This window comes from Pelophylax lessonae (assembly GCF_965119305.1).
Source record: "Pelophylax lessonae genome assembly, chromosome: 13".
Taxonomy (NCBI): Eukaryota; Metazoa; Chordata; class Amphibia; order Anura; family Ranidae; genus Pelophylax; species Pelophylax lessonae.
The window spans coordinates 173929781-173952906 of NC_138780.1; the positions used below are offsets into that span (position 1 = coordinate 173929781).

The window sequence follows — 23126 nt, forward strand, 5'->3', positions numbered from 1 at the left end:
GCAGTGCGAGAATTAAAAATAATCAATGTTGATTGGCAGAGTGAAGTTCCACTTTAAGCTTTGGCAATAAAACCTGGAAGCTGATTGGTTTCTCTGCAGAATGGTGACTCATTTTGCACTCTCTAGCTTTAGTAAATAAACCCCATAGTGTATATGTATGCAATGTTAGTGCAAATGTTAGTACATGTTAGTGCAAATGTTAGTACATGTTAGTGCAAATGTTAGTACGTGTTAGTGCAAATGATGATGTGTATCTTTGTAGGGTTTATACATGCATTTATATGACCAGTGTGTCCCTCAGGTTCACCCTGGTGCAGTGACACCATTGGGGGGGGGGGGGGGGGGTGAGCTGCATTACTGCACACTTTTTTTTTAATTGCCGGCACTTTTCTAAATGAATATTATTGCACGTGAAATTTCTATTCTGGTTGAACAGTTATGCTGCCTGGTTACAGCCCCGCTGCGCTTAGGACAGAGTTAACAGTAATCTTTTAATCTGCAATTAGTTTTAATTAAATGTTGCAGTATAGTCAGCTATCAAGCTTTATGAGAAGTACAGTTAATGAGGTCAGCCTAGTAAAATGACAGAATAAGCTCCGCACAATCTTTTTTAGAACTGGGCGGGAGAATCTTCTCCAACGTTCTGGTAATGCAACGTAATGAATGTTATATGTTTGAATTACCAATATTGGGTAAGGACTTTCTTCATGATCAATTTTAAAGCTAAATTTCAGGTAGGGTAATTTTTGCATAGTTATATTGGTTCAGCTTGGACCAAATATGCATCATACTTGTGGGATCCTAGTAGAAGCTGGAATCACTGTAGTAGTCTCCGCCACTCCGGTGATTGCCACTTTCTTTGGGTCCAGTGCCCAGATGCTGCTCTGCTGCATTGTGAACACAGGAGGACGCTAGCTCAGCATGTACACCATTCAGAGAATACTTCACATTTTCTCAATAAATGTGCGTCCTGATCTCAACCCGATAGAACATCTTTGGGGTGAATTAGAGCAGAGACTGAGAGCCCAGCCTTCTCGTCCAACATCGGTGCATGACCTCACTAATGCTCTTATGGAAGAATGGTCAAACATTCCCATAGACACACTCCTAAACCTCGTGGACAGCCTTCCCAGAAGAGTTGAAGCTGCAAAGGGTAGGCAAACTCAGCATGCAGCCCTACGGACTAAAGCCTCGTACACACGCAGCGATTATTGGCCGACCGATCGTCCGACTTTTGTCCAGAGTTGTGTTTTGTTGGTTGGAATGTGCCTAGACTGCACACAAATTTTCTCGGCCAACAAAATTCTACTTCAGAAGTGATGTCATGTGTTGGTTTGTTTTCTTTGTGTTTTTTCTTCTCTGAGCATGCCCAGACTTGCTCATCAGATTTTTCCCTGTCGAAATCTGTACTGACTGCACGTTGTGTTGACGGCCAACAAAAATTTTATAGTCTGCACACCAGATTTTTTTCGGCCGAAAAGTCGGAGTTGGTTGTCGGAAGCATCATACTAACAAGCCGAAAATCAGATCGGACGTTGGACGAAAATTCCCTGCCAATTTTCGACGCGTGTGTACGGGGCTTAAGACTGGGATGCCATTAAAGATCATGTGTGTGTAAAGGCAGGCGTCCCAATACTTTTGGTAATATAGTGTAGATAGATGGATAGATAGATAGATAGATAGATAGATAGATAGATAGATAGATAGATAGATAGATAGATAGATAGATAGATAGATAGATAGATAGATAGATAGATAGATAGATAGATAGATAGATAGATAGATAGATAGATCGATAGGCGAAAAATAGTGGAGCAATATTAGAAAGGAGTTTCTCAGAGAAAAATTGCAAAGAGTTTGGAGTTATTATCATCTACAGTGCATGATATAATCCAAAGATTCAGAGAATCTGGAACAATCTCTGTGAGTTAAGCCCCGTACACACGTACCGAATGAACGATCGGCCGTCTTTTGTCCGGTGCTGTCCTGTCGGCTGAAAAGTGCTAAAGACTGCACACAAATTTTGTCGGCCAACAACAGCCGACTGCAGAAGTGATGTCATGTGATGGTTAACTTTCCGTGTCTTTTTTTTTTCTCTGAGCATGCCCAGTCTTGCTAATCGGCTGTTTGTCGGCCGAATTCTGTACTGACTTGCGAACAATCGGCTGTTCTGGTGACGGCCAACAAAAATTTTAAAGGCTGCACACCCGATTCTGTTCAGCCGAAAAGTCGCAGTCGGTTGTCGGAAGCATCATACTAACAAGCCGACAATCGGCCGATCGTTCGGCGGCCGAATATTTACGGCCGACAATCGCTACGTGTGTACGGGCCTTAAGGGTCAAGGCCTGAAAACCATACTGGATGGCGGTGATCTTCGGGCCCTTAGACGGCACTGCATCACATACAGGAATGCTACTGTAATGGAAATCACAACATGGACTCAGGAATACTTCCAGAAAACATTGACGGTGAACACAATCCACCGTGCCATTCACCGTTGTCAACTAAAACTCTATAGGTCAAAAAAGAAGCCAAATCCAAACATGATCCAGAAGCGCAGGCGTTTTCTCTGGGCCAAGGATCATTTAAAATGGTCTGTGGCAAAGTGGAAAACTGTTCTGTGGTCAGACGAATCAAAATTTAAAGTTCTTTTTGGAAAACTGGGACGCCATGTCATCCGGACTAAAGAGGACAAGGACAACCCAAGTTGTTTTCAGCACTCAGTTCAGAAGCCTGCATCTCTGATGGTATGGGGTTGCATGAGTGTGTGTGGCATGGGCAGCTTACACATCTGGAAAGGCACCATCAATGCTGAAAGGTATATCCAAGTTCTAGAACAACATATGCTCCCATCCAGACATCGTCTCTTTCAGGGAAGACCTTGCATCCAACATGACAATGCCAGACCACATACTGCATCAATTACAACATCATGGCTGCGTAGAAGAAGGATCCGGGGACTGAAATGGCCAGCCTGCAGTCCAGATCTTTCACCCATAGAAAACATTTGGTGCATCATAAAGAGGAAGATGTGACAAAGAAGACCTAAGACAGTTGAGCAACTAGAAGCCTGTATTAGACAAGAATGGGACACAATTCCTATTCCTAAACTTGAGCATCTTGTCTCCTCAGTCCCCAGACGTTTGCAGACTGTTATAAAAAGAAGAGGGGAGGCCACACAGTGGTAAGCATGGCCTTGTCCCAACTTTTTTGAGATGTGTTGATGCCATGAAATTTAAAATCAACTTATTTTTCCCTTAAAATTATACATTTTCTCAGTTTAAACATTTGATATGTCATCTATGTTGTATTCTGAATAAAATATTGAAATTTGGAACTTCCACATCATTGCATTCTGTTTTTATTGACAATTTGTTCAGTGTCCCAACTTTTTTGGAATCGGGCTTGTAGATAGATAGATAGATAGATAGATAGATAGATAGATAGATAGATAGATGGATGGATGGATGGATGGATGGATGGATGGATGGATAGATAGATAGATAGATAGATAGATAGATAGATAGATAGATAGATAGATAGATAGATAGATAGATAGATAGATAGATAGATAGATAGATAGATAGATAGATAGATAGATAGATAGATAGATAGATAGATAGATAGATGAGTCTCTAGATAAAACCAGGGGTTTTACCTGTATGTGGTCTTATCATGACTTGTTGTCTACAGATAAACTTTAAGGCTTAACTCCACTTTTGTTGAGAAAAAAAACATTCCCCTCATTGCAGGGATTTTAACAAACTTTGTTGCAGATTCCTACCTTTTTTTATTCTGAAGAAATAGCGGTTTATTTGTCTGTGTCCATGTGCAAAGCAAATCTGTATGTTAGTGATTTCATAATTATCAGTCAGCTGCTGCACTTGCAGGGCTCTGAGGAAAGTGAAAGGGTCTGCATCCCTTTAGATGTGCTATTTCCTTACCAAAAATGACATTTTTGTTGCAGGGGATGCCCAAAATCTGACTTGTATCTTAGCGCAGCCTTCTGGGAAAATCAGTGAGCCAATAACACAATCAGGAAATTATATTTCTGGAGGGCGTTCTGTATACCATCTGTGTACAGAACACCTCCAGGCTGCCATATTTCGTTGCATTTTTTAGAAAATGACAGCGATGCAGATCGAAAAGGAAAGGTCAATTTTAATAACATTTAATTACAATATGACTTGTGTCACAATTGTTTACGCTATAGTATTATTATTTATTTATTTATTTATTTTGGTTGATTTTTCCCACGAAAGTGGAGTTACCCTTTAAGCCTTGCAGAGTGTGACATATTTACACCAAGTCTTCCTGCGATGGAAACCTTTGCCCCATTATTCAGGGCGTTTTTTTTTTTTCTACAAAGTTCTTTGAAAACTATTTAAACAAGAAACTGAGATATAAAATAGAAAAGAAAGTATTTTTAGCTTGAAGTTTACCTGAATGACTCACCTGGTGATGGATGTTTATATATAAATGGATTCTGAGCTTTCTTGCTCTCTGGATATAAAACCAGCCTGAGGTCTGATAGACGGGCCTGCCTGGACTTACCTCCTCCCATATACTCCAACTTTACATTCCCTGCAAGATGTTTCTTATGTGTTTGATTGGTAAATAATGATTGATTTTATGATAGGACTGGTCATCATTTCTACACATAGGCTGGAAGAGGACCAGACCACTACTAATCAGAGCCAATAAATGTAATAATATGTCTGCTCCTATCCAATCTACATGTACAATCACAAAATAAATCCCATATTGTAAAACTTTGCATTGATCTGTAACACATTTATATAAAAGAAAATACAGACTATAGGTTCCTCAAGCCTAGACGCTATAGGATGGTAGAGGTTAGATTGTCACCTTTAGGGTCTCCACTGGTTGGACAACCCTGTTGAAGTTCATTGTCCTTTGCCATGTTGTCTCATTCCTCAAAGTAATGGCAAATATTAATGTATCCTATAGTCGGAACCCATGTGAGCGATCCTGCCAGAAAATGTCACCTCTACTACGCAGTACAGTGACAGCTTCCCGGCAGGCCTGCTTTCTCACTTACTTTAATTCACTTTTAAATACTTAAATTAACTGTTAAAATAAATTAATCACGAGAATAACACCCCTCTACATTGGGTGTTAATGGGAAGAATGCTCTTTACATTGATGGTCAGTGGGAAGAATGCCCCTTACATTGGTGGTCAGTGGTAAGAATGCCCCTTACATTGGTGGTCAGTGGGAAGAATGCCCCTTACATTGGTGGTCAGTGGTAAGAATGCCCCTTACATTGGTAGTCAAAGGGAAGAATGCCCCTTACATTAGTGGTCATTGGGAAGAATGCCTCTTACATTGGCGGTCGTTGGGAAGAATGCCCCTTACATTGGTGGTCAGTGGTAAGAATGCCCCATACATTGGTAGTCAAAGGGAAGAATGCCCCTTACATTGGTGGTCAGTGGTAAGAATGCCCCTTACATTGGTAGTCAAAGGGAAGAATGCCCCTTACATTAGTGGTCATTGGGAAGAATGCCTCTTACATTGGCGGTCGTTGGGAAGAATGCCCCTTACTATGGTGGTCAGTGGTAAGAATGCCCCATACATTGGTAGTCATAGGGAAGAATGCCCCTTACATTGGTGGTCAATGGGAAAAATGCCCCTTACATTGGTGGTCAATGGGAAGAATGCTCCTTACATTGGTGGTCATTGGGAAGAATGTCTCTTACATTGGTAGTCATAGGGAAGAATGCCTCTTGCAATGGTGGTCAATGGGAAGAATGTCCCTTGCGTTGGGGTTCAGTGGGAAGAATGCCCCTTACATTGGTGGTCAGTGGGAAGAATGTCCCCTACATTTTCAGATAGTGGGAAGAATGCCCCTTACAATGGGGGTCATTGGGAAGATAGCCCTTTACATTGGTGGTCAGTGGGAAGAATATTCCTTACATTGGTGGTCAATGGGAAGAATGTCCCTTACATTGGTGGTCAGTGGGAAGAATGTCTCTTACATTGGTGGTCAATGGGAAGAATGCCCCTTACATTGATGGTCAGTGGGAAGAATGTCCCTGACATTGGTGGTCAGTGGGGAGTATGCCCCTAACATTGAAAAGCTGCATTAAAAATGTGCCTAAATCCTAAAGGAGAAAAGAGTTTAGAAGAGGCCATCTCTGGCTTTAGCATTTTGTCAATGCCCTGTAACAAATATATAGACCAGAACATCCGACTTTCTTTGTGGCATAATTGACTCATAAAGGATTAAACCTGGAGACAGCCAGGCATCTAGCATTTTCAGGGGACGAGCGATGCCAGCCTCCCTTAAATTCCCATGAGCTATTTCCTAGTGCTTCCGGTATCTCCTTCTCTTATTGCATTTTTGATATGTGACTCGAGAATGTTTTGTCCAAATTTTCATAATTTTGGCGGGCAGTCAAGCACCGAGCCGTGTCCGTGGCCCATATGATTCAACGCAGCGAGGCGACCGCCGTGTCTCCCTTTGAAAATATTTGGCTCGGCTTCAGACACCGAGTGCGAAAAGAAACATTTCAAGAAGAAACAACGATATGTGTTTTGATTACAGAAAGCCTTCCTGGAGCCAGGGCGAGAAGACAGTTGAAAGCCGTTATCCTCCAGCTATTCCAATTCTGTGTCTGGAGTTTATATAAAACCAAAATAATAATCTGTAATCGCTTCTGTGCAATACACATCTCTCACCTTCTATAATTAACCACTTAAGCCCCAGAAGATTTTACCCCCTTCCTGACCAGGGTTTTTTTTGTGATTTTTTTACTGCGTGACTTTAACGGACAATTGTGCGGTCGTGCGACGCTGTACCTAAACTGAATTTGACGTCCTTTTTTTTCCACAAACAGAGCTTTCTTTTGGTGGTATTTGATCACCTGTGCGATTTTTACTTTTTGCGCTATAAATAAAAAAAGAGCGTAAATTTTGCAAAAACAACAATATTTTTCACATTTTTTTATATGAAATTCCCCCCCAAAAAAATTTAAAAATCAAAATTTTTTAACATTTTTGGCCAATTTGTTTTCTTCTACATATGTTTGGTAAAAAAAAATCGCAAAAAGCGTATTTTGATTGGTTTGCGCAAAAGTTATTGCGTTTACTAACTAAGGGAAAGATTTCTGTCATTTTTGGTGTTTTTTTTTAACGCGTAATGGCGGCGATCTACGATTTTTTTTGCGGTACTGAGACATTGCGGCGGACAGATCGGACCCTTGTCTGACATTTTTGACACTTTTGGGGTTACCAGTGACATTACTACAGTAATCAGTGCTATAAATATGCACTGTTACTGCAAAATGACACTGGTAGTGAAGGGGTTAACTTTATTTGAGAGGGAGGGGTGGTGTGTGTCCCTAGGGGCGTGATTCTAACTGTGATTGGCTGTGGCTTGAAGTGTAGGAACAGTGATCAACGGTCCTACATAGTAGAACCGTATGATCACTGTTTCTACACAGGGGAGAATGACAGGCGGCTTGTTTACATTAGCCGCCTGACTTTCTCCGTCTGCACCGACGATCGCCGAGTCACACGCACGGACTTTCTGGGGAACGAGGCGGGGCGGGAGCGCGCCTCCGCGGGCGCGCGCTCGCCCGCTATTGGCTCCCAAGCAAGTGACAGGCTAGTGATGTATATATACGTCTCTTTGCCTGGCCGGGGCTGACTGCCGACGTATATCTTCGTGCGGCGGTCGGCAACCGGTTAAAGAAGGATTCCAACTTTTATACATAAAAGTGGCAGAGCAACTTTTTTAAATTAAAAAATAAAAAAAAAGTAAAAAATCTTTCAATTTGCACTACATACCCTATTTTAGACCTTGGGTCTCTGTGCTTCTCTATGCAATGCAGTTGCATAGAAATCAAAGTAAGCAATTCCAGTACAAGAGAGGAGTCGGTATAACCGTGCAAGACTGAAGGGAAGGCTGGAATTCAACCTTAAATCCCTACAAAGCTTTTTTCAGCTGTTTTTGTACCCCTGGGGAGATTTCTCCTCACTTCCTGTCCTGGAGACATAACAGAAAGTTAGAGGAAATCTATCCAAAGTTGACATGTAAAAAATATATATATAATTGTCAACATTGGAAGATTTTCCCTCTCTTCCTGTTCTGGGGACAACTCAAATTTTCCCTCACTTTCAATCCTGGTGACAACGAAGCTGACAGGGGTTCTAACCCTCTCCTATTCCATCCAAAAATTGCGAAGACAGTTTGGACTTTAGATACACTTTTAACATTCTGTACTCTATCCAAAGCTAACCAAAAAAAAAAATGAAAATCAAAACTATTTATATACTTATTCATTTTACATTGTACTTTAGTAGACTGTATGCTTTACATACTAATAGTAGACTGTATACTTTACATACTAATAGTAGACTGTATACTTTACATACTAATAGTAGACTGTATACTTTACATACTAATAGTAGACTGTATACTTTACATACTAATAGTAGACTGTATACTTTATATACTAATAGTAGACTATATACTTTATATACTAATAGTAGACTGTATACTTTATATACTAATAGTAGACTGTATACTTTATATACTAATAGTAGACTGTATACTTTATATACTAATAGTAGACTGTATACTTTATATACTAATAGTAGACTATATACTTTATATACTAATAGTAGACTGTATACTTTACATACTAATAGTAGACTATATACACTTTATATACTAATAGTAGAGTGCATACTTTACATACTAACAGTAGAGTATATACCTTATATACTAAGTGTATACATTTAGCACTCTATAGTCTATCCAAAACTTAACAGAAAAAAGAAAATCGATACTATTTATATACTTATTCATTTTACATTGTACTTTAGTAGAGTATACATTTTATATACTAAGAGTAGAGTATATACTTTATATACTTATAGTAGACTATATACTTTATATACTAATAGTAGAGTGTATACTTTACATACTAACAGTAGAGTATATAACTTATACACTAAGTGTAGAGTATATACGTTATATACTAAGAGTAGAGTATATACTTTATATACTAACAGTAGAGTATATACTTTACATACTAAGAGTAGAGTATATACTTTATATACTAACAGTAGAGTATATAACTTATACACTAAGTGTAGGGTATATACGTTATATACTAAGAGTAGAGTATATACGTTATATACTAACAGTAGAGTATATACTTTACATACTAAGAGTAGAGTATATACTTTATATACTTACAGTAGAGTATATATTTATATACTAATAGTAGAGTGTATACTTTACATACTAACAGTAGAGTATATACTTTATATACTAATAGTAGAGTATATACTTTACATACTAACAGTAGAGTATATACCTTATATACCAACCGTAGAGTATATAATTTACATACTAATAGTAGACTATATACTTTACATACTAACAGTAGAATATATACCTTATATACTAAGTGTAGAGTATATACTTTACATACTAAAAGTAGAGTATATACTTTACATACTAACAGTAGAGTATATACTTTATATACTAATAAGTAGAGTATATATTTTACATACTAACATTAGAGTATATACATTATATACTAATAGTAGAGTATATACTTTACATACTAACAATAGAGTATATGCCTTATATACTTAGTATAGAGTATATACTTTATATACTAACAGCAGAGTATATACCTTATATACTAATCATAGAGTATATATTTATATACTAATAGTAGAGTGTATACGTTATATAATAAATGTAGAGTATATAATTTGCATACTAATAGTAGAGTATATACGTTATATACTAACAGTAGAGTATATACTTTACATACTAAGAGTAGAGTATATACTTTATATACTTACAGTAGAGTATATATTTATATACTAATAGTAGAGTGTATACTTTACATACTAACAGTAGAGTATATACTTTATATACTAATAGTAGAGTATATACTTTACATACTAACAGTAGAGTATATACCTTATATACCAACCGTAGAGTATATAATTTACATACTAATAGTAGACTATATACTTTACATACTAACAGTAGAATATATACCTTATATACTAAGTGTAGAGTATATACTTTACATACTAAAAGTAGAGTATATACTTTACATACTAACAGTAGAGTATATACTTTATATACTAATAAGTAGAGTATATATTTTACATACTAACATTAGAGTATATACATTATATACTAATAGTAGAGTATATACTTTACATACTAACAATAGAGTATTTGCCTTATATACTTAGTATAGAGTATATACTTTATATACTAACAGCAGAGTATATACCTTATATACTAATCATAGAGTATATATTTATATACTAATAGTAGAGTGTATACGTTATATAATAAATGTAGAGTATATAATTTGCATACTAATAGTAGAGTATATATTTTACATACTAACAGTAGAGTATATACCTTACATACTAAGTGTAGAGTATATAATTTATATACTAACAGTAGAGTATATACTTTATATACTAATAGTAGACTGTTTACTTTATATACTAATAGTAGAGTATATATTTATATACTAATAGTAGAGTATATATTTATATACTAATAGTAGAGTATATACTTTATATACTAATAGTAGAGTATATATTTATATACTAATAGTAGAGTATATACTTTATATACTAATAGTAGAGTATATATTTATATACTAATAGTAGAGTATATATTTATATACTAATAGTAGAGTATATACTTTATATACTAATAGTAGAGTATATATTTATATACTAATAGTAGAGTATATACTTGATATACTAATAGTAGAGTATATACTTTATATACTAATAGTAGAGTATATATTTATATACCAATAGTAGAGTATATACTTTATATACTAATAGAACACTAATCACATGAGACCGTCTATTGACAGTCAAGGTTTCCAACCCATTAAGTACCTGGAGGAGAGGACGGCGGTTACATCTCCCAGACCTGAATAATTCGATGCGACTTCCAGCGTTTAGATCCTCTCCGACATTCCGATTTACTGATCTCAGTGAGTGAATCTGTAGTTATGTAGCAAACAATTTCCTAAAAAGCCACAGGGCAAACAAAAATGGGCACTGCCCTTGTTTTTCCATTTACTTCATTGAGTTGCCTGTTTATAATTTTGGGATGAATCCAAGAACATTGTCCCTGCTTGGCCGTGAAATATTCTCTGTATTTATAATGCAAGGAAGGTTTTGCTGGTGAATACTGGAGTAAGCAGACAGGGGTGATTGTAGGGCCAGTAGTGTGGCATGTCTGTGGCAAGTGACTGGAAATTGTCCGTCACACTGACTAATCTGGAGAATCGTATTCATTTGGTTTTCTTCCATTACAAATAACAAGGAGCACCAGGTTATATTAGGCAGGTATAGTAGAAATACAGGAAATGCCAGTGGGGCTGATTTACTAAAGGAGTAGAGAATGTTATTTTATTAGATAAGGTATCAAAGAGTGTTCAAGTTGAATATCCAATCATGTGGAATGGAACTTCTTTGGCTCTGGTCATTTGATAACGTTCTACTTTCTGGCTCCTGTACTTTTGCTTTCTCTGGATTTCTTCAGCCTGTTTGACCCCCTTGCTTGGACAGAGTACTTTTCTAAATGCTGCCTTCCCTGACCTTCACATGGATAATAAATATGCCTGGATTTCATATTACGCTTCTGATTTCAGCCTGCCCTGACCCTTGCCTAGATTTCCTATTATGCTGCTGATTTCAGCCTGCCCTAACCCTTGCCTGGATTTCATATTACGCTGCTGATTTCAGCCTGCCCTAACCCTTGCCTGGATTTCATATTACGCTGCTGATTTCAGCCTGCCCTGACTCTTGTCTGGATTTCCTATTAGGCTGCTGATTTCAGCCTGCCCTGACCCTTGCCTGGATTTCATATTACGCTGCTGATTGCAGCCTGCCCTGACCCTTGCCTGGTTTTTATAATAGGCTGTTGATTGCTGCCTGCCCTGACTGTTGCATGGATTTCATATTAGGCTGCTGATTTCAGCCTGCCATGACTCTTGCCGGGATTTCATATTACACTGCTGATTTCAGCCTGCCCTGACCATTGCCTAGATTTCCTAATTTGCTGCTGATTTCTGCCTGCCCTGACCCTTGACTGGATTTCATATTATGCTGCTGATTTCAGCCTGTCCTGACTCTTGCCTGGATTTCATATTAGGCTGCTGATTGCAGCCTGCCCTGACTCTTGCCTGGATTTCATTTTGCTCTGCTGATTGCAGGCTGCCCTGACCTTTGCCTGGATTTCATATTAGGCTGCTGATTTCAGCCTGCCCTGACCCTTGCCTGGATTTCATTTTGCGCTGCTGATTGCAGCCTGCCCTGACCCTTGCCTGGATTTCATATTAGGCTGCTGATTGCAGCCTGCCCTGACTCTTGCCTGGATTTAATATTACACCATTGAGTGATGCCTGCCCTGACCCTTGCCTGGATTTTAGATTACACCATTGAGTGATGCCTGGCCTGACCCTTGCCTGGATTTTAGATTACACCATTGAATGATGCCTGCCCTGACCCTTGCCTGGATTTTAGATGACACCATTGAATGATGCCTGCCCTGGCCCTTGGTTTAGGGTTTACTTACTTTTTTAGAAATGGAAATACAGTTTGAGTATTCTTCCATGAACTTGGTGTTGGAAAGCAATGATCCCAACTTCCTCTCATTTCCATCTGCAGCTCTTATAAACTCCTGAAAGTTTTATATAGACAACCTTGGATGCTATTATTAATTTATAATTTAGGTTTATTGGCTTTTCAAGATTATAAAAGTAACAAGAAAAGCATGCTTACTCCCTGCCTAATATAAGTGCTGAACTGAAATCATTATTTCCACGGTGCTCACAGCTATGAGAAAAGCGACAGACAAGTTTGTTCATTTTTGTGCCTGCAGAGCAAATGATTTTACACAGGAAAACCGTGTGGATGGTTTGGGTCTGTTTGTACAGTAACAGGAATAACACTCCTTCCAGAAATAGCAAATCTTACTATTTCTACAGCCCAAACCTGTAAAATCAATCTGTGCCATTTCCAGTTTGAGTTGCAATATTAGACTGAACTTCTCAATGATGTCACCGATCTCTAGTGAATGGATAGGCTGCAGTCTCAGTGATGTCACTGGTCTTTAGTGAATGGTTATTATGAATTCACAGTGATGTCACCGGTCTCTAGTGAATGGTTAGGCTGCATTCTCAGTGATCTCACCAGTTTCTAGTGAATGGATAGGCTGCATTCTCAGTGATGTCATCGGTCTTAAGTAAATAGATATTATGAATTCTCAATGATGTCACTGGTCTCTAGTGAAGGGATAGGCTGCATTCTCAGTGATGTCACCGGTCTCTAGTGAATGGATAAGCTGCATTCTCAGTGATGTCATCAGTCTTTAGTGAATGGATATTAGGAATTCTCAGTGATGTCACCAGTCTCTAGTGAATGGATAGGCTGCATTCTCAGTGATGTCACTGGTCTCTAGTGAATGGATAGGCTGCATTCTCAGTGATGTCACCGGTCTCTAGTGAATGGTTAGGCTGCATTCTCAGTGATCTCACCAGTTTCTAGTGAATGGATAGGCTACATTCTCAGTGATGTCACCGGTCTCTAGTGAATGGATAGGCTACATTCTCAGTGATGTCACCAGTCTCTAGTGAATGGATAGGCTGCATTCTCAGTGATGTCATCGGTCTTAAGTAAATAGATATTATGAATTCTCAATGATGTCACTGGTCTCTAGTGAAGGGATAGGCTGCATTCTCAGTGATGTCACCGGTCTCTAGTGAATGGATAAGCTGCATTCTCAGTGATGTCACCGGTCTCTAGGGAATGAATAGGCTGCATTCTCAGTGATGTCACCAGTCTCTAGTGATTGGATAGGCTGCATTCTCAGTGATGTCACCAGTCTCTAGTGAATGGATAGGCTGCATTCTCAGTGATGTCACCGGTCTCTAGTGAATGGATAGGCTGCATTCTCATTGATGTCACTGGTCTCTAGCAAATGAATAGGCTGTATGTTCAGTGATGTCACTGGTCTCTAGTGAATGGATAGGCTGCATTCTCAGTGATGTAACTGGTCTCTCATGAATGGATAGGCTGCTTTCTCAGTGATGTCACCGGTCTTTAGTGAATGGATATTAGGAATTCTCAGTGATGTCACCGGCCTCTAGTGAATGGATAGACTGCATTCTCAGTGATGTCACCAGTCTCAAGTGAATAGATAGGCTGCATTCTCAGTGATCTCACCAGTTTTTAGTGAATGGATAGGCAACATTCTCAGTGATGTCACCAGTCTCTAGTGAATGGATAGGCTGCATTCTCAGTGATGTCATCAATCTTTAGTAAATAGATATTATGAATTCTCAGTGATGTCACTGATCTTTAGTGATTGGATAGGTTGCATTCTCAGTGATGTCACCGGTCTTTAGTGAATGGATAGGCTGCATTCTCAGTGATGTCATCGGTCTTTAGTAAATAGATATTATGAATTCTCAGTGATGTCACTGGTCTTTAGTGATTGGATAGGTTGCATTCTCAGTGATGTCACCGGTCTTTAGTGAATGGATATTATGAATTCTCAATAATGTTGTTGATCTCTAATAATTAGGTGAATTGCATTCTAAATGATATCACTGATCTTTAGCGGATGGATAGGCTGCATTCTCAGTAATATTACTGTTCTCCAGTAAACTAATGAGCTACACCCTCAGTGGTATGATTGTCGGGCTTTTGCTACAAAACAGGTCCTCCATCGTGTACAGTGGTTTGTTATAAGAGCTAATATGAATTGTGTGTGGGCATCGTTGTGCATTTTACCATTTGATTGTACATGATGGAAAATTCCATGCCAATTACATGAATGGATAGAATTTGACCTCCATAACCCTATGCAACAAAGAGGCTATTTTCCTTCTATTTTTTTCCCCGTGGTGCTTAAATTCTATTGTGGCAACCATGTTTGTCCGATTGGAATTATGCAAATCAAAAAGGCTTTATATAACATGCTTGCATGTGCCAGAAATTCACCCACGGGCACGACAAGTTTAACTCCCTTTGGGTATAATTAGTGATCTTCAGTGAGTTTGTTGTCACAGAGCATATGTACCGGAAACAATGGAGCCTTGTAAAGGATTGTAGGTGAACAGTGTAATCCATTCTAATCATAGGGTAGTCTTCAGCTAAAATACAGGCTCCTACATACGAAGAATTTCTAGTACTTCTGAAAAAACTCCTGAAATTGCCGAATTCTGCAACTTCTCTTTAACTTTAATTAATCAGTTCATGAAAATGTATATTTAGTATTCAGTGGAACTGTTGGGCAGAGTCAACCTTTGGATTCATATATGTCTTTTATACTCCAACAATGAGATCTTCTTGCCACCATTCCCAGCACTGCACCTGTCCACCTAGGAGTTTTGGACATTCCTACCAACCTTTGTGTGTTCCACCTCCTCCTGTTACGATCTCTGTAATATAAAATATGGTGGGAGCCATTCATAATAGGCACAGGCGGTGTGCAGAACCGGCAGCTCCCATCAATAGGGTCCACAAATAGTAATGTAGCACCCTCCTAGTCAGGTTCTAGGTAAAAGCATTGGGCTGCTTTCCTGCTTATCAGGGAGCAGGATTTCTAGTTCTGCCTATTACATGTGTCCAGGTGAGATTCACTTGGTCTGAGGGAGTGTCCCTTCTGTATCTAATAGGGGAGCATGTTGGACAGTGGAGGAAACCCAGCCAGTGACACACAGGCTTTTGTGGCAGTTCCAGTGGGAGGGCAAAACAGTGGTGCATCCTGGGATTGACCATAAAAGCCAAGGGCACATGTGGCAGGGTGTCTTTGGGCAGGAAGCCAAGTCCCATAAGGAGTGCACGGCTGTGTCTCCTTCTGCAGCTGGGAAAGGTGGTCACAGGCAGTCGGCCTGGTGAACCAGAAGGTGTTGCTGAATACAGAGGTCCATTGGATGCCGACAAGAGGAGTTTGGAGGCAAAGGTGACTCTGGAAAAACAGTGTCCATGAGTACAGAGGAACTTACCCAGGGGTCTGCCAGGAAGGGGACCACTCCGGAAGCTAGGGTCAGCAGACAGGTGTCAGCACACCAACATTGAGAGAAAAGTGGGTGCCAGTTTCAGAGCCCCGAAGAGAGTAACTAAAACAGGAGCTTTACTAAACATCTTCACCATAGTGGCAGAGTGAAGCAGCGGCCTTGTGGCACACACTACAGCTAGTTGTCCCGAAAATTGTGCATAGTTCATAGTTGGGGTATCCCACTCATCCCTTCTCCTTTCCCAGTTCCAAATTAAATACACAAGACCAAATCCCCCAGACTGTTTACTGAGCCAAGGACTTAAATTGTTAATTTGCCAGCTGTTGCTAAGGGTTACCCAAGGGAACCTGCTTCAAGCAGTTCCCAAGGGAGTAGTGCTACAGTAAGCTGGCCATTGATGGATCCAAATTTGGCTGGTTCAGCAGGGACGGACAAACTTCCATCCATCTATGGCCATTCATATTCAAGAGGAGCCAATCTAAACATCAATTCCTCTTGAACTTGATTGCTGGTAAATTTAGGGCTTTAAGGCCGACCATACATGTTTTGAATTCCTGCTGAACCGGCCGAGATTCGAACCATTAATAGGCAGGCTGAATGTACCAGGTTGATTGATCTATCAACTTGGGTACAACCAGCCTGCCGGATTCTCTTGCGATTATCGCTAGTGGCTGCTATAGCCGCTAGCAATAATCACTGTCTTCTCCCAGCGGGGATGGCTTAACCCACCGCCCCCGCCCCCTGCTGGTAGAAGACAATGACCCAGCATGAGGGATGCCCAGATCAACGCTGTCTGTTTTAATGGGGAGATCGAGGCAATTTCCCATGGTTGCAGGAAAGAAATTTGCCCAGTGTATAGCTGCCAATGTTTGCGGCAACGCCAATCAGTGTATTTTGTCAGTGGAGTAGTCCCCGCTATCAGATTACAATAGCGCAGCAAAGATGTTTCTCTAACCCCCCTAGCGGTATTCCCGAGTGTGACTCTGGGTTAACTTTCAGTACCAACAGTGGTAACCCTGAGCCACACTCGGGATTAACCCGCAATGTTACTCACCTTCCCTGTGTTCCCCCGCCATCCTAACCGCTGTCCTCCCCAGAGTCCTCCCAGTCTCTCCCCGCTCTGTGCATGGCCGATTGCCGGGAGAGCGTTGCGACGCAGGGGGGTGGAACCGGAGGCAAATTCAAAAGTGCAAAAACACAAATGAGATGATACAAAGTTGTGATTCTAACGGATTACACTGTATCATGCCATTTCACCACAGGATTGCACTTGGTGACTTTTCCAGTGCCCTGCCTGTGCTTTCCCAGTGCTTTGTGCCTGGAAAATAGAGAATGACCATGGCGTCCAAAAAGCGTTCTTTTTGCGCAAAAGCACTTTTAGACGAACTGGAAAACAGCAACAGCGAAACGGAGTTACTTGAAGAACTGAGCGATAGCGATTCGTGGGAAAATTCGTCATCAGGTACGGAAAGTGACGACAGCGACGATTCTGATGTCTCTTTCTGGCACATAGCTTGTGGAATTTGGGAAGTATATCAAATTATTCTTCAGAATTTCCAACGGAGCCAGACTAGACATTCTCAGAAACTAAAGAACACATACAAAACAATCCAACACATGACATCACTTCAGAAGTTGAATTCTGTCGTAGGAGAATTTTCATATGAAAGTAACCTCTTCACTTTCCACGAGAGACTAGCATGCAACAAAAAAATAAAGAAAATGTGTCCGATAATCTGATCGCGTGTACGAGGCTTGAGGCTCGGTTCACACTCGTGCGATGCGGGAAGGCTGCGAATATGCAGCGTGTTCCCGCATCGCATCCGCACATCTGGCAGTACACACTGCCATATGCGATACTCAGGGGGTGTCAATTAAAAGTTAATGACACCCCCAGTTTGATTACATATCGCAGTGCAATCTGCAAGTACGCACAGAATCGGATCGCACAAGTGTGAACCACTGTGCGATCCGATTTTGATGCAGCTCAAAAAATGCCTCATGTGCGTCTTTGGTGCGGATGCAGTGCGAATTCAGCCATACAAAGTGTATGGCTGAAATTCGCACCGCACATGAGATCGCATGTAATGAAGGAGCAGTGCGCTCCGAATTACATGCGATCTCTGCAGCCGCACAAGTGTGAACCGGCACTAAGGCTGGGTTCACGCTAGCTGCGGAGCAGCTCACAGCAGGTGTCCAGTACGTCCCTGGTCTCCATTTCAGGTGCGAACCAGGCCTGAATTTTTGCCTGAATTCGGACCTGAAGCGAAACCAAAGACGCACAAGACGGTCACAGTCTCCCGTCATGCAAATTGAATGTGGGGAAACCCGCATCCAATTTACATCAGTGTGAACCCAGCCTTATGCTTACCATACACTATAGGAAAAATGTGGACAGTTCGTTCAATTTTCGGACAGTTGGGCATAAATCAGTAATCAGTTGTGACGTGTTTGAGCCGAAACGACGAAGGACAAGTTTGGAAATTTTCGAACGATAAACTGAACGATAAATTGAAAGATCTTTCTCTTCCAAACTGTTTGCACAAGGTATATGTGAAAAAAACAAACCAAAAACTGATTCATTTATGTCAATTAAACGATTTATCTGTCCTTACACAATGGCACAATCGTTTGCTCTCACGGCTGAGTGTTAGTTTTTCGAAAATTTGTATGAACGATTTTTCGTATAGTGTATGGCCAACATTAGTCTGCTCAGGCTTTGTAGAGGTCATTTGGCAGGCAGTTGGGGGTTATCTTTAGCCTTTTATGACACTTTGGGCCTAAATGGTTAAAGTGATAGTCACTTGAACCACTTAAGGACCGCCCGCCACAGTTACACAGCCCCTCCTGTGCGAGCCGACGTAGGTATACGTTGGTCTCGCGCCTGCAGCTAGGGGGCGAGCGTGCGCCACCGGCAGCACGCTCCCACCTCCACTCGGCAGCAGGGACTCCGATGCACGGGGCAGACAGCTCTGATTGCTGCCTGACACCCACGATCGTTCCCCGCTGAGAGAGAAAGACGGTCAGCTGTTGTAAACTCAGCCAACCGTTCTACTCTCTGGAATGATCACAGAGTGCCTGTGATCCTGCTATATAGGAACACAGGTCTCTATAATCATTTCACAAGCCCAACCCCCATACAGTTAGAATCACTCCCCTAGGCTCACATTTAACCCCTTGATCACCCACTAGATTAACCCCAATCCATGCCAGTGTCATTATTACTGTAACAGTGCATATTTTTAGCACTGATTACTGTATTAATGTCACTGGTCCCCCCAAAAGTGTCAAAGATGTCAGTTAGGAGTCCGATCTGTCCACTGCAATGTCACAGTCCTGCTAAAAATCGCAGATCGCCGCCATTACTAGTAAAAAAAAAAACAATAAAAATGACATAAATCTTTCCCATAGTTTGTAGACGCGATATCTTTTGCGCAAACCAATGAAAATACGCTTATTGCAATTTTTTTTACAAAAAATATGTAGCAGAAAACAAATTGGCCTAAAATGTTTTGTTTTTTTTTTTGGGAATGTTATATAGCAGAATGTGAAAAATATTGTTTTTTTTTTTCAGAATTGTCACTCTTTTTTGTTTATAGCCCAAAAAATAAAAATCGCACAAAAGAAAGCTCTGTTTGTGGGAAAAAAAGGACATCAATTTATTTAGGTACAGCGTTGCATGACCGCGCAATTGTCCGTTAAAGTAACGCAGTGCCGAAATGCAAAAAAGGGCCTGGTCATTAAGGGGGCAAATCCTTCCGGTCCAGAAGTGGTTAAGGCCTCATGCACGCAGGGTGTTTAGCCCCATTGACAGTTAGGCACGGGCAGAGTACAGGAGCACTGTCTGGTCCTGCTGCCGGTGTTCCGTGAAAAAACCCTACCCGTGAAAATTCCCTACCCTCGTCACTTCCGGTGAGGGTACGTCATACATCAGCTGAGCCGCTTGCCACTGCGCATGCTCACAGCTGCGGAGGGTAGGCAATTTTCACGGGGTAGTGTTTCTTCACGGTACCCCGCCTCATTCATCAGCTGTTGCCGCGCGAAATCATCTCGGCTCCAACCCGTCAGACCTCCCTCATCTCTGCTCCAGGAACATTTAATCCGCAGCGGGTCTATGAAAATACAAATCACGGCTACAGTGTTTTACAATGTAACAGTCACTCATTTGGGACGCTGATGAGGGAAGTCTCCGAGATGATTTAATTTAGCGGCTGGGCATGCGCTGCAACAGCTGATAAATGACGCAGTGTAAGGTTAAAAACACTACCCCATGATAATTCCTTTGAGCATGCGCACTGGCAAGCTACTCAGCTGTTGAATGACGTTCCTTCACAGGAAGGGACGAGGGTAGGGAATTTTCACGGGGTAGGGTTTTTTAACGTTTCACCGGCAGCCTGTATGAGGGGCTAGCGGTTCTATGGGACTGGATGGTGCACCGAGTGATAGTGGTGCCCAACATCAGTGCTGTATTTTGGCCTAGGCCAACAAGGCCCAGGCCTAGGGCGGCATTTTGCCGGGGGGGCAGCAAAAAAGCCACCCCCCTCCACCGGAGACTCTTTTGGCCACTGGTTGCTAGAGTCGCCTCTCTCACCTCTCTCTCTCTCTCACACCCCCTCCTCTCTCTCTCCCCCCCTTTCTCTCTCACCCCTCCTTTCTCTCTCACCTCTCTCTCTCACACACCCCCCTCTCTCTTTCTCTCTCACCCCCGTCGCTCTCAACCCCTCCTCTCTCATCCCCCCCACTCTCACCCTCCCTCTCTCATCCCCTCTCTCTCTCCCCCCCTCACCCACCCCCCTCTCTCTCATCCCCTCTCTCTCTCCCTCCCCCCTCACCCACCCGCTCTCTCTCTCTCCCCCCTCACCCACCCCCTCGCTCTCTCCCCCCCTCACCCACCCCCTCTCTCCCCCCCCTCTCATCCCCTCTCTCTGTCCCTCCTCCCCTCACCCACCCCCCCTCTCTCTCATCCCCCCTCTCTCCCTTCCTCCCTCACCCCCCTCTCTCTCTCCCCCTCTTACCCCCCCCTCGTGAGATCTCAGGGATTCATGCTGGGACTTGAAGTCCTTCAATTTTGGAGGGAGTCACATCCGTTTGGAGGGAGTCACATCCGTTAAAAAGGAAGGAGTGGGGCAAATTTACATAGGAGTCAAAAGGGGGGCGCCCAATTTTAGTCTTGCCTAGAGCAGCACAAACTCAAAATACACCACTGCCCAACATGGAACATGAAAACACGTAACTCGCCTTTCCCGTACCGCGTTCTGGTGTGAACCGCCCCTTGGCGATGTAATAATGAATACAGAGTTGCATTTTTTTGTGTGTTCTGCATCTGCCTGGAGTTCAGCCATAAACAGGCAGCTGAATACAGACCTGGAAAGTCATTTGTTTTGATGATGAGGATAGTTTTTGGTGCAGCCAGCAGACGCAGAAAGTCTTCATCATGCCGAGCCGCTCTGTCATTTGTTTGTTGGGTGTTCAGCAGTTTCTATGAACCACCTGCCAGCCAACAGGTAATTACCCATTCATACTAATCACCATGTATTGCAGCAGAGGCTGTGAGGCCTGGGAACTGTTATCTCCTAATAACAAGCTTCTGAATTGTGTAAACAAGGTGAGCTACCGGAGAACGCGGCCATTCTCTAATAAGTCTGGCTTTGCTGCAAACATTAGTAACAGAATTGGAATCCAGGTGTATTTAAAGAGCTGCTATCACTATAAGTGTACAGTTTAACCACTTAAAGCGGAGTTCCACTCAAAAGTGGATCTTCCACTTTAAGACCCCCTGACATGGCGCATTTGGCATGTCATTTTTATCAGGGGGGAGTGGGTACCAAGTTTTGACAGGTACCCGCTCCCACTTCAAACAGGGCCGCCTAGGCGGCTCAAGCGCAAGTTCTCATCTCCCCCTCCCTCCCTGCAATCTTCTGGGACACATCAGAGGTTCCAGAAAATTGCGCGTCCACTCAGGATGCACAGAAGTGACTCGCGCATGCGCAGTGCGCACCCAGCTGTGACAGCCGCGCAGACTTGTATAAAGTACTCAAAATTTCTACTTGAGTAAAAGTACAAGTACTCGATCAAAAAGTGACTTGAGTAGAAGTGGAAGTGCTCGCAGAAAAAGTTACTTAAGTAGAAGTACTAAAGTATTCAACATTTTTTTTACTTAAGTATTGCAAGTAGTTTTTTCAAAAAATTTGCTACTTAAGTACTAAAAGTAAAAAGTACCAGTAGTTTTGAAAAAAAATTTCTACTCAAGTACTGAAAGTAGAAGTACAAGTACTGTGTTATGTAGTTATTAAAGAAAGAAGTCAAAAGTTTGAACATCATATTGTTTTTTATTATTTCAAATAATTTATTCAAATGATTAACCTGTGTTTGTTAGTAGTTTCTTGATGCACTTTAAGGGCTGTAGCACCATTTATTTGTTTGTTTCATATTTTCTTTTTATTGGAAAGATTTGGTATAGCAGCTTTTATTATACACAGCCTTTATTTTCGTATGCGCTGATTTACAAATGACATTATACACATTTTTTTGAGCTTTATGCAACCTGCCATCTACTGTTCTGGCAGTGGTAATTTTTTTAAAAGTAACGAGTAACTATGCAGCACAAAAAAAAAATACTTGAGTAGAAGTATCGAAATCATCGAAAAAATGTAGTGAAGTAAAAGTAGAAGTAGGAGAAAAAAATTCTACTCTAGGAAAGTACAGATACCGCATTTCGGTACTTAAGTACAGTACTTAAGTAGTTCTACTTCGTTACTATACATCTCTGCAGCCGCGTGCCCACACTAGTGATGCCGGTGTCACGGGGAGAAAAGGGAGAGAACCGAGGCTCCCATCGGCAGCATCGCTGGACCATGGGACAGGTAAGTGTGGGTAGTAAAAGTCAGCAGATACACTTTTTTGTAGCTGCTTACTTTTAACCACTTTACCGCTGCTCACTAGAGCTCTACTGCGGCAAAGTGGCTCGATAACGTCTGGCGACGTAGACCTACGTCGCCAGACATTCCCCTCTCTCGGCGGCGCGCGCGTGCCGCCGGAGGCTCGCTCCCTCTGTATTCAGTCACA

The 23126-nt window shown here is 41.4% G+C and overlaps 1 protein-coding gene across 1 annotated transcript in view; it reads left to right on the forward strand.

Moving 5' to 3' along the window:
• The first annotated feature begins 21468 nt into the window (after positions 1 to 21468).
• The window catches only part of FRMD6 (FERM domain containing 6), a 147645-nt gene continuing 145987 nt past the window's right edge, over positions 21469 to 23126 (forward strand). Inside the window, exon 1 of the mRNA XM_082242666.1 lies at positions 21469 to 21565. The gene's annotated coding sequence lies outside the window, so the exon portion shown is untranslated. The remainder of the gene's footprint in view (positions 21566 to 23126) is intronic.